This window comes from Malaya genurostris, chromosome 2 (assembly GCF_030247185.1).
Source record: "Malaya genurostris strain Urasoe2022 chromosome 2, Malgen_1.1, whole genome shotgun sequence".
Lineage (NCBI taxonomy): Eukaryota > Metazoa > Arthropoda > Insecta > Diptera > Culicidae > Malaya > Malaya genurostris.
Window position 1 is genome coordinate 181,430,701 of NC_080571.1, and position 20,838 is coordinate 181,451,538.

Genomic DNA, 20,838 nt, shown 5'->3' on the forward strand with positions numbered 1-20,838 from the left:
CAAAATCAAATCAAAATCAAATCAAAATCAAATCAAAATCAAATCAAAATCAAATCAAAATCAAATCAAAATCAAATCAAAATCAAATCAAAATCAAATCAAAATCAAATCAAAATCAAATCAAAATCAAATCAAAATCAAATCAAAATCAAATCAAAATCAAATCAAAATCAAATCAAAATCAAATCAAAATCAAATCAAAATCAAATCAAAATCAAATCAAAATCAAATCAAAATCAAATCAAAATCAAATCAAAATCAAATCAAAATCAAATCAAAATCAAATCAAAATCAAATCAAAATCAAATCAAAATCAAATCAAAATCAAATCAAAATCAAATCAAAATCAAATCAAAATCAAATCAAAATCAAATCAAAATCAAATCAAAATCAAATCAAAATCAAATCAAAATCAAATCAAAATCAAATCAAAATCAAATCAAAATCAAATCAAAATCAAATCAAAATCAAATCAAAATCAAATCAAAATCAAATCAAAATCAAATCAAAATCAAATCAAAATCAAATCAAAATCAAATCAAAATCAAATCAAAATCAAATCAAAATCAAATCAAAATCAAATCAAAATCAAATCAAAATCAAATCAAAATCAAATCAAAATCAAATCAAAATCAAATCAAAATCAAATCAAAATCAAATCAAAATCAAATCAAAATCAAATCAAAATCAAATCAAAATCAAATCAAAATCAAATCAAAATCAAATCAAAATCAAATCAAAATCAAATCAAAATCAAATCAAAATCAAATCAAAATCAAATCAAAATCAAATCAAAATCAAATCAAAATCAAATCAAAATCAAATCAAAATCAAATCAAAATCAAATCAAAATCAAATCAAAATCAAATCAAAATCAAATCAAAATCAAATCAAAATCAAATCAAAATCAAATCAAAATCAAATCAAAATCAAATCAAAATCAAATCAAAATCAAATCAAAATCAAATCAAAATCAAATCAAAATCAAATCAAAATCAAATCAAAATCAAATCAAAATCAAATCAAAATCAAATCAAAATCAAATCAAAATCAAATCAAAATCAAATCAAAATCAAATCAAAATCAAATCAAAATCAAATCAAAATCAAATCAAAATCAAATCAAAATCAAATCAAAATCAAATCAAAATCAAATCAAAATCAAATCAAAATCAAATCAAAATCAAATCAAAATCAAATCAAAATCAAATCAAAATCAAATCAAAATCAAATCAAAATCAAATCAAAATCAAATCAAAATCAAATCAAAATCAAATCAAAATCAAATCAAAATCAAATCAAAATCAAATCAAAATCAAATCAAAATCAAATCAAAATCAAATCAAAATCAAATCAAAATCAAATCAAAATCAAATCAAAATCAAATCAAAATCAAATCAAAATCAAATCAAAATCAAATCAAAATCAAATCAAAATCAAATCAAAATCAAATCAAAATCAAATCAAAATCAAATCAAAATCAAATCAAAATCAAATCAAAATCAAATCAAAATCAAATCAAAATCAAATCAAAATCAAATCAAAATCAAATCAAAATCAAATCAAAATCAAATCAAAATCAAATCAAAATCAAATCAAAATCAAATCAAAATCAAATCAAAATCAAATCAAAATCAAATCAAAATCAAATCAAAATCAAATCAAAATCAAATCAAAATCAAATCAAAATCAAATCAAAATCAAATCAAAATCAAATCAAAATCAAATCAAAATCAAATCAAAATCAAATCAAAATCAAATCAAAATCAAATCAAAATCAAATCAAAATCAAATCAAAATCAAATCAAAATCAAATCAAAATCAAATCAAAATCAAATCAAAATCAAATCAAAATCAAATCAAAATCAAATCAAAATCAAATCAAAATCAAATCAAAATCAAATCAAAATCAAATCAAAATCAAATCAAAATCAAATCAAAATCAAATCAAAATCAAATCAAAATCAAATCAAAATCAAATCAAAATCAAATCAAAATCAAATCAAAATCAAATCAAAATCAAATCAAAATCAAATCAAAATCAAATCAAAATCAAATCAAAATCAAATCAAAATCAAATCAAAATCAAATCAAAATCAAATCAAAATCAAATCAAAATCAAATCAAAATCAAATCAAAATCAAATCAAAATCAAATCAAAATCAAATCAAAATCAAATCAAAATCAAATCAAAATCAAATCAAAATCAAATCAAAATCAAATCAAAATCAAATCAAAATCAAATCAAAATCAAATCAAAATCAAATCAAAATCAAATCAAAATCAAATCAAAATCAAATCAAAATCAAATCAAAATCAAATCAAAATCAAATCAAAATCAAATCAAAATCAAATCAAAATCAAATCAAAATCAAATCAAAATCAAATCAAAATCAAATCAAAATCAAATCAAAATCAAATCAAAATCAAATCAAAATCAAATCAAAATCAAATCAAAATCAAATCAAAATCAAATCAAAATCAAATCAAAATCAAATCAAAATCAAATCAAAATCAAATCAAAATCAAATCAAAATCAAATCAAAATCAAATCAAAATCAAATCAAAATCAAATCAAAATCAAATCAAAATCAAATCAAAATCAAATCAAAATCAAATCAAAATCAAATCAAAATCAAATCAAAATCAAATCAAAATCAAATCAAAATCAAATCAAAATCAAATCAAAATCAAATCAAAATCAAATCAAAATCAAATCAAAATCAAATCAAAATCAAATCAAAATCAAATCAAAATCAAATCAAAATCAAATCAAAATCAAATCAAAATCAAATCAAAATCAAATCAAAATCAAATCAAAATCAAATCAAAATCAAATCAAAATCAAATCAAAATCAAATCAAAATCAAATCAAAATCAAATCAAAATCAAATCAAAATCAAATCAAAATCAAATCAAAATCAAATCAAAATCAAATCAAAATCAAATCAAAATCAAATCAAAATCAAATCAAAATCAAATCAAAATCAAATCAAAATCAAATCAAAATCAAATCAAAATCAAATCAAAATCAAATCAAAATCAAATCAAAATCAAATCAAAATCAAATCAAAATCAAATCAAAATCAAATCAAAATCAAATCAAAATCAAATCAAAATCAAATCAAAATCAAATCAAAATCAAATCAAAATCAAATCAAAATCAAATCAAAATCAAATCAAAATCAAATCAAAATCAAATCAAAATCAAATCAAAATCAAATCAAAATCAAATCAAAATCAAATCAAAATCAAATCAAAATCAAATCAAAATCAAATCAAAATCAAATCAAAATCAAATCAAAATCAAATCAAAATCAAATCAAAATCAAATCAAAATCAAATCAAAATCAAATCAAAATCAAATCAAAATCAAATCAAAATCAAATCAAAATCAAATCAAAATCAAATCAAAATCAAATCAAAATCAAATCAAAATCAAATCAAAATCAAATCAAAATCAAATCAAAATCAAATCAAAATCAAATCAAAATCAAATCAAAATCAAATCAAAATCAAATCAAAATCAAATCAAAATCAAATCAAAATCAAATCAAAATCAAATCAAAATCAAATCAAAATCAAATCAAAATCAAATCAAAATCAAATCAAAATCAAATCAAAATCAAATCAAAATCAAATCAAAATCAAATCAAAATCAAATCAAAATCAAATCAAAATCAAATCAAAATCAAATCAAAATCAAATCAAAATCAAATCAAAATCAAATCAAAATCAAATCAAAATCAAATCAAAATCAAATCAAAATCAAATCAAAATCAAATCAAAATCAAATCAAAATCAAATCAAAATCAAATCAAAATCAAATCAAAATCAAATCAAAATCAAATCAAAATCAAATCAAAATCAAATCAAAATCAAATCAAAATCAAATCAAAATCAAATCAAAATCAAATCAAAATCAAATCAAAATCAAATCAAAATCAAATCAAAATCAAATCAAAATCAAATCAAAATCAAATCAAAATCAAATCAAAATCAAATCAAAATCAAATCAAAATCAAATCAAAATCAAATCAAAATCAAATCAAAATCAAATCAAAATCAAATCAAAATCAAATCAAAATCAAATCAAAATCAAATCAAAATCAAATCAAAATCAAATCAAAATCAAATCAAAATCAAATCAAAATCAAATCAAAATCAAATCAAAATCAAATCAAAATCAAATCAAAATCAAATCAAAATCAAATCAAAATCAAATCAAAATCAAATCAAAATCAAATCAAAATCAAATCAAAATCAAATCAAAATCAAATCAAAATCAAATCAAAATCAAATCAAAATCAAATCAAAATCAAATCAAAATCAAATCAAAATCAAATCAAAATCAAATCAAAATCAAATCAAAATCAAATCAAAATCAAATCAAAATCAAATCAAAATCAAATCAAAATCAAATCAAAATCAAATCAAAATCAAATCAAAATCAAATCAAAATCAAATCAAAATCAAATCAAAATCAAATCAAAATCAAATCAAAATCAAATCAAAATCAAATCAAAATCAAATCAAAATCAAATCAAAATCAAATCAAAATCAAATCAAAATCAAATCAAAATCAAATCAAAATCAAATCAAAATCAAATCAAAATCAAATCAAAATCAAATCAAAATCAAATCAAAATCAAATCAAAATCAAATCAAAATCAAATCAAAATCAAATCAAAATCAAATCAAAATCAAATCAAAATCAAATCAAAATCAAATCAAAATCAAATCAAAATCAAATCAAAATCAAATCAAAATCAAATCAAAATCAAATCAAAATCAAATCAAAATCAAATCAAAATCAAATCAAAATCAAATCAAAATCAAATCAAAATCAAATCAAAATCAAATCAAAATCAAATCAAAATCAAATCAAAATCAAATCAAAATCAAATCAAAATCAAATCAAAATCAAATCAAAATCAAATCAAAATCAAATCAAAATCAAATCAAAATCAAATCAAAATCAAATCAAAATCAAATCAAAATCAAATCAAAATCAAATCAAAATCAAATCAAAATCAAATCAAAATCAAATCAAAATCAAATCAAAATCAAATCAAAATCAAATCAAAATCAAATCAAAATCAAATCAAAATCAAATCAAAATCAAATCAAAATCAAATCAAAATCAAATCAAAATCAAATCAAAATCAAATCAAAATCAAATCAAAATCAAATCAAAATCAAATCAAAATCAAATCAAAATCAAATCAAAATCAAATCAAAATCAAATCAAAATCAAATCAAAATCAAATCAAAATCAAATCAAAATCAAATCAAAATCAAATCAAAATCAAATCAAAATCAAATCAAAATCAAATCAAAATCAAATCAAAATCAAATCAAAATCAAATCAAAATCAAATCAAAATCAAATCAAAATCAAATCAAAATCAAATCAAAATCAAATCAAAATCAAATCAAAATCAAATCAAAATCAAACAAATTTATATATTTGATAGAAAATAATTATGAAACTGAATATAGATTTCTACTTTATGAAATGTAATAACATGAATTGTAATGCAGTTATAAAATTTAAATTTAGAACTCTAATTTGTATCTTTTGTATGTATTTTGCTAAAGCCGGTATTAAAGCAGTCCCTAGAGCGACTATAATGCCAATTAGTGATATTATGCTGTCCAGATTGGAAACCTGGGGAGTGTTGCAATGGTCTTATTAGTGACGGCGCAAAAAAGGTGCGAAAACTTCAAAACTGTCGCAAAAAATATTTCAATTTGTAAGTGTTTTTAGTTGATGGCAAAACAAAGTCTCTATAATCCGGTTTTCGGTAATAGTTGTCATAAATCTTCTAAATGAAACTTATATTGTTTTCTTAAATATGTCCATAAAAAAGTCATCATTACAATACTAGGCTACCCTTGCAGCAAATAGAAAGTCTTAAAAAGTCAGGCTTATGTTAACTTAGGAGCGTAAACAGTTTTTGTTGCTTTGGTTGAAAATATGTAACATCAAACATATAGCATACTAAGTATTGCCATAACATAATTTATGTGACTATTGATAACAAAATCGTTTGCCATCGAATAATATATATATGCTAAATGGCTTGAACGTTACATCAAATGTATATGTATATGTATGAAAATGTATTTACTATTGTTGGAACCAAAAAAATGCTTTATTTTCAACACACGTTCTAACACCAACAATGGATAAACAATATATTTTATTCTGAGCATAACCTTGCAAGCATTACACTATAAATGCATTCAAAATTCGATTACATTAACATAAACATGGTCGTTATTGTAGAATTTAGAATCATAATTAATATGAATTAATTCTACACGGCTTAGTTTCGAACATTACAAACATATGGTAATCGAAAGTGCGAGAAAAAATTGAATATCGCTTGACAAGTTTAAAAGTAGTATCACGAAATTAAAAAAAAGAAACCTTAGAAACCTCGTTTGATTCGATTTGATTTTTGATTGATAATCCTATTGACAGGCTCTGTCACCCATCATTAGATTCCCAAAAGCGACAAAACAGAATATTTTCTCCGATTTGAAAACCTCCACGCATTCGAAACATCAAAACTTATTGATTTTAAAACCCCATTGACACGCTCTTTCACCCATCATTAGATTCCCAAAAGCGACAAAACAGAAAATTTTCTCCGATTTGAACACCTCCACGCATTCGAAACATCAAAACTTATTGATTTTGAAGCCCCATTGACACGCTCTTTCACCCATCATTAGATTCCCAAAAGCGACAAAACAGAAAATTTTCTCCGATTTGAACACCTCCACGCATTCGAAACATCAAAACTTATTGATTTTCAAACCCCATTGACACGTTCTTTCACCCATCATTAGATTCCCAAAAGCGACAAAACAGAAAATTTTCTCCGATTTGAACACCTCCACGCATTCGAAACATCAAAACTTATTGATTTTGAAGCCCCATTGACACGCTCTTTCACCCATCATTAGATTCCCAAAAGCGACAAAACAGAAAATTTTCTCCGATTTGAACACCTCCACGCATTCGAAACATCAAAACTTATTGATTTTCAAACCCCATTGACACGCTCTTTCACCCATCATTAGATTCCCAAAAGCGACAAAACAGAAAAATTTCTCCGATTTGAACACCTCCACGCATTCGGAACATCAAAACTTATTGATTTTGAAGCCCCATTGACACGCTCTTTCACCCATCATTAGATTCCCAGAAGCGACAAAACAGAAAATTTTCTCCGATTTGAACACCTCCACGCATTCGAAACATCAAAACTTATTGATTTTGAAGCCCCATTGACACGCTCTTTCACCCATCATTAGATTCCCAAAAGCGACAAAACAGAAAATTTTCTCCGATTTGAACACCTCCACGCATTCGAAACATCAAAACTTATTGATTTTCAAACCCCATTGACACGTTCTTTCACCCATCATTAGATTCCCAAAAGCGACAAAACAGAAAATTTTCTCCGATTTGAACACCTCCACGCATTCGAAACATCAAAACTTATTGATTTTGAAGCCCCATTGACACGCTCTTTCACCCATCATTAGATTCCCAAAAGCGACAAAACAGAAAATTTTCTCCGATTTGAACACCTCCACGCATTCGAAACATCAAAACTTATTGATTTTCAAACCCCATTGACACGTTCTTTCACCCATCATTAGATTCCCAAAAGCGACAAAACAGAAAATTTTCTCCGATTTGAACACCTCCACGCATTCGAAACATCAAAACTTATTGATTTTCAAACCCCATTGACACGCTCTTTCACCCATCATTAGATTCCCAAAAGCGACAAAACAGAAAAATTTCTCCGATTTGAACACCTCCACGCATTCGGAACATCAAAACTTATTGATTTTGAAGCCCCATTGACACGCTCTTTCACCCATCATTAGATTCCCAGAAGCGACAAAACAGAAAATTTTCTCCGATTTGAACACCTCCACGCATTCGAAACATCAAAACTTATTGATTTTGAAGCCCCATTGACACGCTCTTTCACCCATCATTAGATTCCCAAAAGCGACAAAACAGAAAATTTTCTCCGATTTGAACACCTCCACGCATTTGAAACATCAAAGCTTATTGATTTTCAAACCCCATTGACACGCTCTTTCACCCATCATTAGATTCCCAAAAGCGACAAAACAGAAAATTTTCTCCGATTTGAACACCTCCACGCATTCGAAACATCAAAACTTATTGATTTTGAAGCCCCATTGACACGCTCTTTCACCCATCATTAGATTCCCAAAAGCGACAAAACAGAAAATTTTCTCCGATTTGAACACCTCCACGCATTCGAAACATCAAAACTTATTGATTTTGAAGCCCCATTGACACGCTCTTTCACCCATCATTAGATTCCCAAAAGCGACAAAACAGAAAATTTTCTCCGATTTGAACACCTCCACGCATTCGAAACATCAAAACTTATTGATTTTCAAACCCCATTGACACGCTCTTTCACCCATCATTAGATTCCCAAAAGCGACAAAACAGAAAATTTTCTCCGATTTGAACACCTTTACGCATTCGAAACATCAAAACTTATTGATTTTCAAACCCCATTGACACCCTCTTTCACCCATCATTAGATTCCCAAAAGCGACAAAACAGAAAATTTTCTCCGATTTGAACACCTCCACGCATTCGAAACATCAAAACTTATTGATTTTGAAGCCCCATTGACACGCTCTTTCACCCATCATTAGATTCCCAAAAGCGACAAAACAGAAAATTTTCTCCGATATGAACACCTCCACGCATTCGAAACATCAAAACTTATTGATTTTGAAGCCCCATTGACACGCTCTTTCACCCATCATTAGATTCCCAAAAGCGACAAAACAGAAAATTTTCTCCGATTTGAACACCTCCACGCATTCGAAACATCAAAACTTATTGATTTTGAAGCCCCATTGACACGCTCTTTCACCCATCATTAGATTCCCAAAAGCGACAAAACATAAAATTTTCTCCGATTTGAACACCTCCACGCATTCGAAACATCAAAACTTATTGATTTTGAAGCCCCATTGACACGCTCTTTCACCCATCATTAGATTCCCAAAAGCGACAAAACAGAAAAATTTCTCCGATTTGAACACCTCCACGCATTCGAAACATCAAAACTTATTGATTTTGAAGCCCCATTGACACGCTCTTCCACCCATCATTAGATTCCCAAAAGCGACAAAACAGAAAATTTTCTCCGATTTGAACACCTCCACGCATTCGAAACATCAAAACTTATTGATTTTGAAGCCCCATTGACACGCTCTTTCACCCATCATTAGATTCCCAAAAGCGACAAAACAGAAAATTTTCTCCGATTTGAACACCTCCACGCATTCGAAACATCAAAACTTATTGATTTTGAAGCCCCATTGACACGCTCTTTCACCCATCATTAGATTCCCAAAAGCGACAAAACAGAAAATTTTCTCCGATTTGAACACCTCCACGCATTCGAAACATCAAAACTTATTGATTTTGAAGCCCCATTGACACGCTCTTTCACCCATCATTAGATTCCCAAAAGCGACAAAACAGAAAATTTTCTCCGATTTGAACACCTCCACGCATTCGAAACATCAAAACTTATTGATTTTGAAGCCCCATTGACACGCTCTTCCACCCATCATTAGATTCCCAAAAGCGACAAAACAGAAAATTTTTTCCGATTTAAACACCTCCACGCATTCGAAACATCAAAACTTATTGATTTTGAAGCCCCATTGACACGCTCTTTCACCCATCATTAGATTCCCAAAAGCGACAAAACAGAAAATTTTCTCCGATTTGAACACCTCCACGCATTCGTAACATCAAAGCTTATTGATTTTCAAACCCCATTGACACGCTCTTTCACCCATCATTAGATTCCCAAAAGCGACAAAACAGAAAATTTTCTCCGATTTGAACACCTCCACGCATTCGAAACATCAAAACTTATTGATTTTCAAACCCCATTGACACGCTCTTTCACCCATCATTAGATTCCCAAAAGCTACAAAACAGAAAATTTTCTCCGATTTGAACACCTCCACGCATTCGAAACATCAAAACTTATTGATTTTGAAGCCCCATTGACACGCTCTTTCACCCATCATTAGATTCCCAAAAGCGACAAAACAGAAAATTTTCTCCGATTTGAACACCTCCATGCATTCGAAACATCAAAACTTATTGATTTTGAAGCCCCATTGACACGCTCTTTCACCCATCATTAGATTCCCAAAAGCGACAAAACAAAAAATTTTCTCCGATTTGAACACCTCCACGCATTCGAAACATCAAAACTTATTGATTTTGAAGCCCCATTGACACGCTCTTTCACCCATCATTAGATTCCCAAAAGCGACAAAACAGAACATTTTCTCCGATTTGAACACCTCCACGCATTCGAAACATCAAAACTTATTGATTTTGAAGCCCCATTGACACGCTCTTTCACCCATCATTAGATTCCCAAAAGCGACAAAACAGAAAATTTTCTCCGATTTGAACACCTCCACGCATTCGAAACATCAAAACTTATTGATTTTCAAACCCCATTGACACGCTCTTTCACCCATCATTAGATTCCCAAAAGCGACAAAACAGAAAAATTTCTCCGATTTGAACACCTCCACGCATTCGGAACATCAAAACTTATTGATTTTGAAGCCCCATTGACACGCTCTTTCACCCATCATTAGATTCCCAGAAGCGACAAAACAGAAAATTTTCTCCGATTTGAACACCTCCACGCATTCGAAACATCAAAACTTATTGATTTTGAAGCCCCATTGACACGCTCTTTCACCCATCATTAGATTCCCAAAAGCGACAAAACAGAAAATTTTCTCCGATTTGAACACCTCCACGCATTCGAAACATCAAAACTTATTGATTTTGAAGCCCCATTGACACGCTCTTTCACCCATCATTAGATTCCCAAAAGCGACAAAACAGAAAATTTTCTCCGATTTGAACACCTCCACGCATTCGAAACATCAAAACTTATTGATTTTGAAGCCCCATTGACACGCTCTTTCACCCATCATTAGATTCCCAAAAGCGACAAAACAGAAAATTTTCTCCGATTTGAACACCTCCACGCATTCGAAACATCAAAACTTATTGATTTTGAAGCCCCATTGACACGCTCTTCCACCCATCATTAGATTCCCAAAAGCGACAAAACAGAAAATTTTCTCCGATTTGAACACCTCCACGCATTCGAAACATCAAAACTTATTGATTTTGAAGCCCCATTGACACGCTCTTTCACCCATCATTAGATTCCCAAAAGCGACAAAACAGAAAATTTTCTCCGATTTGAACACCTCCACGCATTCGAAACATCAAAGCTTATTGATTTTCAAACCCCATTGACACGCTCTTTCACCCATCATTAGATTCCCAAAAGCGACAAAACAGAAAATTTTCTCCGATTTGAACACCTCCACGCATTCGAAACATCAAAACTTATTGATTTTCAAACCCCATTGACACGCTCTTTCACCCATCATTAGATTCCCAAAAGCTACAAAATAGAAAATTTTCTCCTATTTGAACACCTCCACGCATTCGAAACATCAAAATTTATTGATTTTGAAGTCCCATTGACACGCCCTATTACGTACCGCTAATCTTTTGTTGGATGCATAATTTTCTATTGTCATCAATTTTCGCACCCCTCACCAGATGAAACACAACATCAACGATTTAAAAAGTAAATCAATTTGCATTCATGTCTGATCACGATCACGTTTGATTTTTGTCACAATGCTCAAAACAGATCAAATCATCCAATGATTGATCTTACAAAAATCTAGATCAGCTGTGTTTCAAAATCAGCAGTGATTTTGTGTAACGGAAGATCATTGCCGATCGTCCTAGATGTGATTTGGAGATGACTGATCAACTGATCGTAAAAAGATCAGATCAGTAGTGATCTTTAAAGGAAAGATCACAAGTGATTCATGATCAGTACTGATCGTGATTTGATGATTTTTTGATCGTGATTTTGCCAGCCCTGCCAGCTAGTCTACAATGGCTAAGTAGCAAATGTTGGGAATAATATTCTGTTGTTGCAGTCAAATATTATCAGTATATCGAATAAAATTTGAACATCTAACACTTGTGAATTATTTACAGCGAGATCAAAGTGTGTCCATACTTTCTGGAACAGTCTTTACGTGAAATTTTCGAGATATGATTTTTTGAAATTTCCCGTTTTCGAAAAAGAGCCTTTTTCAACAGCCTATACTTTAAAATCTAATAAAGATACAAAAATTCGTCCAGGACATGAAATGTGCGTCTTTTCCTTAGCTTTCAAATAAGCGATTCCATTAAACAACCTTTAAAGTTAATATAATGAAAAAAGTTGAAAATTATAAACAAATAAAAAAAAATTCAAACGTGTTCCGATTTTTTTTTCTTGTTTTTTGTTGAAAAAAGAAACCTTAGGGGTTTAACTCAATCTTGGCAAAGTTTCAGAGTGGAAAGATCAATACTTTCGGAGCAGTGAATTTTTCAATCACGATCCGCACGCGAGGAGCGTACCGCAGCGCAATTCGCTCGGATACGGGCTTAGAAGGCTATCCGCATTATGCCGATCAGACCGATCCGAGCTCTCCGGCGTTGATTTTTTTATGCTTCGGCCATGGCTGAGCTGCACATGCATTCTTTCATTGCTCGAAAACAAACTTTGTATTCTCAAAATGCGAAAAAAAAAATGAAGAGTGACGAAAGTTTAATAATTTGCGATTTTGCGGAAAATTACGCCTTCGTTATTCAAAACGGCATAACTGGCGTTTACTGGAACAATGATCAAGCGACTATATTCCTCATTGTTTTCTATTATAAAATGAACAGCAAAATCGATATAAAACATTAATAATTATTTCTGATTGCAAGAAACATGACGCAAAAGCTGTGTATGGTTTTCTCGAAGCTCTTAATGAAAAATTTTCACAATACTATCCACATATACGGAAGTGCATCTATTTTTCTGACGGCGCTCCTCAGCAATTCAAAAATGTAAAACACTACGAATATTTTTCATCAAAATAATGGCACGTCGCCCAAGTTTACAAATGATCAATGATTGTCAAATTTCGACGGCGAATGAATTGTAGGAGTGGGCTAGAAACGAATCTTCTCTACCCAATATTTCAGTCATATACAAATGTTCGGAAGATTATGTAAAAGAAAAGAAATTTCTTAAAAATCGTTTAGAAAAATGTGAAACTATTTCTGGAACACAATTGTTTCACTATGTTGAGCCGCAAGGAAATAAGGAATTAAAAATTAAAGGTTTCTCTTTCCAAGACACGTTTGAAGTATTGAGTTTTTGTAAACCAGAAAAACCAAATCATAGAAAAATTGCAACTGTGCAAACACTTTGTCACAATTATTTTATTACTCACGTAAATCCTTTGTCCCAATTTTACTCGTTTTCTGCCTGAAACGTTGCTAGCAGAAAACTGATAAAGTTAGGATTCGATCTTTGGCGCGACATGTGTCGACAAGTTAAGCCCGTATCCGAGCGAAGCGTACCTCGCTTGTGCGGGTCTTAATTGAAAAATTCACTGCTCCGAAATTATTGATCTTTCCACTCTGTAACTTTGCCAAGATTGAGTTTAACCCCTAAGTTTCTTTTTTCAACAAAAAAAAAAAACAAAATAACAAAATTAGGCCCAATTTTTAATTTTTTTATTTGTTTATTAATTTTTAACTTTTTTCATTATATTAACTTCAAAGGTTGTTTAATGGAATCGCACATTTGAAAGCTAAGGATAAGACGCATATTTCATGTCTTAGACGAATTTTTGTATCTTTATTAAATTTTACAGTATAATCTTTAAAAAAGGCTCTTTTTTGAAAACGCGAAATTTCAAAAAATCATATCTCGAAAATTTCACCTACCATATTGAAATAAAAAAATACGTGGCGAATATTTTCGAGTTCTTTACCGAAAACAAATAGTTAGATAAAAAAAACTTCTGAAAAAACGTGAGAATCCCGTCAATCCCAGTACATTAAAATAAATAACATTTAGGTTGCGGTTGTATCTTGCAGCGTATGGGTTTATTCAACGACAGTAAAAAAAACTTAGAGGAGAAAAAACAGACTAATAAATGATGTTACACAATTTATCGTTCACTATTATCAGGTGTACAACTTTGCTTCCATTGTTTTCCGATAGGTGGCTGTACCTGCTGAGGCTGGTCGAAATACACAGATGATAATGCCTTTAATGTGAGTGCGTACAGTGCCTAACGAAGTGTCATTGCCGTTTCAGTGACAGTTTTTCTTACTTTCGTATTATTCACGCTCGAAAATGTCTGTTTATGTGCACAATTCTCGCCATTTGCGGGAAGTTCGACTTTTCTGTTACAATTCGAAAAAAACGCAGCTGAAGCGCATCGAATGCTCTCAGAAACTTACGGTGTCGGGAGTGGTTTCAACGTTTCAAAATGGTGATTCCGATGTCGAAGACAAACATGGTGGTGGAAGAGAAAAAACCTTCAAAGGTGAACAACTAGAAGCATTGCTCGATTAAGATTCGTGCCAAATCCAAGAAGAGTTTGCCGAAGCTCGTCGAAGGCAAAACCGAATATTCACGGCACCGTTTTGTATTTGGTGATTTACTACGAGCTCTTAAAACCGGGTGAAACCATCACAGGAGATCGCTACCGAACGCAACTGATGTGCCTTAGTCGCTAAACGAAAAGCGACCACAATATCAAGAGCGACATGACAAAGTCATCCTCCAACACGACAATGCTCCGCCTCACGTCGCAAAAGTGGTCAAAAAGTACCTGGAAACGCTGAAATGGGAAGTCTTGCCCACCCGCCGTATTCCCCACATGTCGCCCCTAGATAGAACATAAGATCAACATAGCAAAGCAAAGTCTTGGCATTACATTCCTTTTGTTGCATTTGGCCTTTCTGTTTCAACAGACTTCGCAGCCGATTCTTAGTGTAAATAATCATTGCATGGCTAGTACTACAGATCCTACTGACACTAAGAATCCTTCCAGGTCGGGGCTCGAACATACGACAACTGGCTTGTAAGACCAGTGCCCTATGCATTGAACCGCCAAGCCGGGTTGTTATAAAAAATACGCTTTGAACTCAATCCAACGTTTAGGGGTTTTACCTTAAACTACAGTCTATTTTCAGCACTGTGAGATGATTTTGCTGCACACTCATTTATCGACCTAGCTGACTGCACGAGAAAAGGGAACTTTATTAAACATTACTAACTACAGAATCTCACGCTGTTTCATCAGCTACCTTTAATCTCACACCGCGGCGCTAATAATTCGTGATTATCTCCTGCCTCTTAGAATAAGTCTTTTTACCGGAAACGATTGATTATTCCACGAAGTGAAGCCGTCCCTTTATCCCACACACAAAGCCGTTTGTATCTACATCGAGAGCATTGTCTACATAAGAAGCACACTTCAAATCGAGTTGTTCTTTTTTTCCGAGTTTGATCTACCTTTCCCTCTCATGTGCCAGCGCGGAATCCACCCTCCAACTCCTACTCCCGTTCAACATGCTACCCAGGCAGGCACGAATGAATCCTACCGCCGCATCCGCTCCTTAAACCAGTTTTATCGATCATATTTTTTTGCAGCACGTACGAATGAACCTCTATGCGGTAAAGGGTACTAAATCTTGAACTCATTTAATCTTTTCGAGTCTTTAGGCGAACTGGGAGAACTCGAGAGAGTATCTCTACCACTACACTCGGCTGCTAGTATGAGGGGCTCTCTCTTACTATTGCATATATTTATCTGTGTAATGTTAACCTTTTCGCTTAAATTTCTGCATTTTGATACGTACAACGCTACACATTGTTTTCACAACATTGTGGAAACGGGGTAAAAAAAGGATGTGGGAACAAAATGTCTGAAAACGATAAGGACCTAATTAGTTGCCATCGAGATGTTGAAGAGACAGGGAAGGGTGAACGAAAAAGTTAGTGACAAAAAAAGATCTTGTTAGTTTCAATGAAGATGGTGGACAGGGGATCGAGAGAATCGGGCGGATGTTAGTGTCGAACCTGTAGGTGGAGATTATACTTTCTGAGCGAGGAATAACGAATTACTCTTGTATATCAATGTGTTTAAGGTACTGGTATATGAGAAGTATATATAAACTATCCCGACTCGCCAACACATCCCGAACCGGAACCTCAGGCGGTCTACCTCGTGCGTTGAAAGTGTAGTGATTTGACATGAGCCGCGACATAACACGAATGAAATCGCGACTCACGTTCATCCCCCTGAACCAAGGTTTCGTCGATGTTCTAGGGATAATGGAATGTAGCTATCGTTCCAGTTCGAAATTGCTCCATGAAGTTTGCCAAGTTTCTAGAGTTTTCTGACGAGAGATACTGAAAAATTCATTGAAGAAGATTGGTCTTTCATAAATATCACCTTCTAATGCGCCCACCTTAGCCAATGAGTCTGCCTTTTCATTTCCCGGAATGAAACAATGCGAAGGGACCCAGACTAACGATATAGAATAAGACCGTTCAGATAAAGTTCGCATGTGTTCCAGTATTTTCCCCAGGAAATATGGGGGATACTTTCCTGGCTTCATTGCCCGGAGAGCTTCTATTGAGCTTAGACTGTCCGTGACAATGAAGTAATGGTCTTTGGGCAAGGTTTCAATGATCTCGAGGGTGTACTAAATAACAGCTAATTCTGCGGCGTAAACTGAAGCCGGATCACTGAGGTTGTACGAAGCGGTGATGTTCTGATTGAAGATGCCGAAGCCTGTGAACCTGTTGATGTTTGATCCGTTAGTGTTAAACCCCTTTTCACAGCTGACTGTTCTAAATTTATTATGAAAGATATTAGGGGCCACTCGAGGGCGTATGTGATCCGGAATTCCACGAATCTCATGGATGTGTCGAAAAACACTGTAGAATCAGAAGTATCCAAGAAATGAGCACGGTTGGAAACAAACGAAGAAGGATCAATATTCTGAGGGGGACGGGTACAGCGTGATGGATAAGTCGATGCCTTTCACGCAGCCTGCCTGGGTTCGATTCCCAACCCCGCACATAGGGTCAGAAAAATTTTCTGGGTGTTGGGTGTTCGGGTGTTCGCCGCGGATCGGAAGCAGAAGCATCCATATTCCATTACGGACAATATCGTTGTTTGGTACAGCCTGATCAGGTCTCCTGGGTGTGCACCCCACCAAGTTCCCGTTATTCTACGAAGAAAGTTGATTCTTTGCTGGCATTATTATTTTAGATACCTAACATGACATTTCCAGGTGCCTTTAGAGTTGAACCACAACCCGAGATATTTGAATGTGAAAACCTGAGCTATGGTTTCGCCCCTTAGTTGAAGCTGTAATTGTGCTGGTTCTCGCTTACTTGAAAATACAACCAGCTCAGTTTTCTCCGTAGAGAACTCGATACCAATTTGAAGAGCCCATGTCGACAAGTTGTCGAGGGTATCTTGCAATTGTCTTTGAAGATCGGCAGCTTTGAGTAATATAATAGACACAACGCTGTCGTCGACAAGTTGTCTTAGCGTGAAAGATGTGTTGATACATACATCAATGTTATTTAGGTAAAAATTGTATAAAAGGGGGCTTAAGCAAATACATATCATAATACCCCTAGGTCCCCTACAAACAGATCGTTATTATTTTACTCACGAAATGAACTAGTTAGCATAGCCTGGTCTTCTATTCAGCCTTGACAAGTGATTGTTATTGAAAATTTCTATAACTGGCAACATTTGTCAATATTGCTATAGTTATATTAATTATGTTATTTTCTTCAAACAAAAACAATGTATGTCACCGGGTTAGTTGTGTTGGTTGTCTGCTGCCGGATAAGGAGAAATATTCTTTCATTTTTAGGAACCAAAAAAACATGCAATTGAAAAATCTAGCTTGTACAAGAAGTGGCCTGCAGTTTATGGAATTTTTGCTAACGATGCAGCTGATGTGGTTTGCGACATAATAACAAGCGGAGTATTGTTGCGTTTCTGTCAATTTACAGCAAATCAAAGGAACTCTGTCCGTCAACTCTGACTTGATTCCATTGATTTGCCTCAAGTATATTTCTCGCTATTGTAGTAGTGTGCTACTGTTAGTTTCAGGCTCGACTCAGCTTCTGGCAGCCTGTACGCACTATGCAGTCCAAGAACGGAGAATTTCAGAGATGCCATTATTTAAGATCAATTAATAAAGCCAATATGAGCTGCCTAATTGAAGGTATTTTGATCACTAATATTTATGTAAAATGATACTTCAGGAAATAAATTGGCATTGCGTTTAGCGTTTTGAACTGTTATTACATACTATGCAATTTCTTCTAAACATGACAGAATGAATGTATAAATAAATGTGATTCACGCTGCTAGTATACAATTACAGGTGATTTACAAAAATGTTCGGTTTCTTATAAATGTTTCTTTTCTTATTAATTTTTTCGCGGATTATGTTGTAAACAAATGTTACAACTATCATGCAGAATAATTTGACATCATGATCCTTGACATCATTAAGCACATGATGTTTCTGAACTAACAGTCATTCAACCATTTAATGAAATTTTCGTCTTCAAATGTATACCACACAGTCTGCCTTTTATTTGAATAAGAACCAGAACGCTGTTGCTTATATCAAAATGCATTCCAGCATGGATCATACAACCAAAGAAATCCGTTCGCTTCTCGAGTGGCTTCATTAAAAATAACAAATCTCAATAGTGTAAGCAGATGGTTGCAAATTCAGGATTATTACAGAAATATTTTGTCCAGTAGTCTTGTTCACCTGCTCGTACAACACTGAAAGAATCATGAATATTTCGGGACAGACAAATATAATATTATAAAATACTTCACTGTAGGGAAAATAATCGTTTGCAAGATTATTTTTTAACAATGTGAAATAATAAATAATGTCCATGGAAACGCAGCTTTTTCTTCATTCCGGTATTCAGTGTTGCTAGTTGTATATATAATTCATCAAAGTACATTGTCACCCTGACAGTGTGTCTTGACAGTGTACCCTGTAGCGTATAACGTGTCTACGAAAATTCGCCTGAGTATTCCGTATTGTAATTTGTATTTGGCTTAAGTATGAGCCCTGAGGAAGACCCATGTGTCGTAACACTGCATGTTTACGATACTCCCGTACCGTTTTCGCCAAGGAGAAAACTAGCCAATCCGCCCGAGAAGCCGTCCGCTTTCGCTGTTGAAACACCGAGTCCTGTTCGCTCGGGTTGCCGGTATCTTCGCTGGATTTCTTCCTGTCCGATGTGTCTTGTCCAAACGTCGCCAATCGAATGAGGAGTCTGTTTATCATCGTCCTCTTGAATAGGTACACCGATTCAAGCCAAGTATACGAGCCTCTATGTATAAGGGAGTTCAAAGTAACGAAATGCATTGAGGTAGTTTGGGCGGCACACAGTGTTGGCAGAATGATTAGTTTTATTTGATGCTAAAGTCTGATTTTATTATTATTATTTTTATTTTATTTTTTTTTATTATACTATTGTTATTATTACAACTGTTATTATTACTCTTAAGTATTATCCACTACATATCTCACTATGTATACTCTGATGATAAGCAGTATAAACGAACTTATTATCAAATCTTGATGGTTCTCTCAAAATGCTTCTTGGTAGTAAATTTTTGTGTAAGTTTGGATTTCCAGCTGCAGTGTTGCTAGTCAAATCTGTAGAATATTCATCATCCTCCATTGAAGGGAAGAGCAAAAAAAAACTCTTCCGTTTCATCATTATCTGAACACTTATTACGGCACACATAGTCAGAATTCTGTGTCATGTTTTCATCGTCAAAATTGATATCCGCTTAAGTTCCTGTACGTTTCGCGAATATTGAATTCCGTTTTTGCTTATTACGATCACTTTAGGGCCATCAACCGCGACAACACGGAATCTATCAGCAGAGAAAGTGGGATCAGTTTTATTTGTTTTTTGTTTTGCCAGCAGCACCCAATCTCCTACTTTGATATCTGAGTCCTTTGCGTGTCGAGCTTTGTCTGCATATAGCTTACTCTTGAAATTTGTCTCAGTGTCTCTTTCGCGGACATTAGTCATGTCCAATTTATTTGACGCACATAAGGATGGGAAAGTTTCTCGGAATTTCCACCCGACGAGTAACTCAAAAGGTGTAGCATTTAAACGTGAATGTGGAACTAGTGTGTTATGATTATGTACGTATCTCTGAATAGCATTTCTCCAACTAGTTTTATCGATATTAGAAGCAGCTACTGCTTTTATAAAACCTTGATTTTGACGTTCTACAGAACCATTCAATTGCGGGCTCAGTGGGATAGATTTTCGAACACGAACTCCACGTTCCTCCCATGTTGAAACAAAACGAGATCCCTGAAACGGAGGACCGTTATCACTTTGCATGATCTTCGGCAATCCCCAGATCTTAAAAATACTACATAATGCAGCATTCGTATTTTCTGCATCAATATTTCGCACCTCGTTTACGGATAAGTAACGTGAATAGGTATCTACAACGACGAGGAACTATCCCGAACCACATCCAGGCAAGCTCAAAAAATCGATTTGTATTATTTCCCATGGCCCGTCTGGGAGTACTCGAGATGGTAATGGCGCTGGTGAATTTTTCTTTGACAGCCTGATGCATGTTTCACAGTTGGTGAAGCATCAACGAAAAGTTCAGTTCTGTCATGTGGGCTATAGTAACCCAACCTCTGAACTATGTATACGGATGTGTTACGTAAAGATTCAAACTCGTTGTCTTCGTTCGAGGTCCAATAGAATTTGCCACTGTTAGCTAAA

The 20,838-nt window shown here is 32.9% G+C and overlaps 1 protein-coding gene across 4 annotated transcripts in view; it reads right to left on the reverse strand.

Moving 5' to 3' along the window:
• The window catches only part of LOC131432575 (cartilage oligomeric matrix protein), a 1,247,904-nt gene that overhangs the window by 1,119,437 nt on the left and 107,629 nt on the right, over positions 1 to 20,838 (reverse strand). The window lies entirely within an intron of this gene.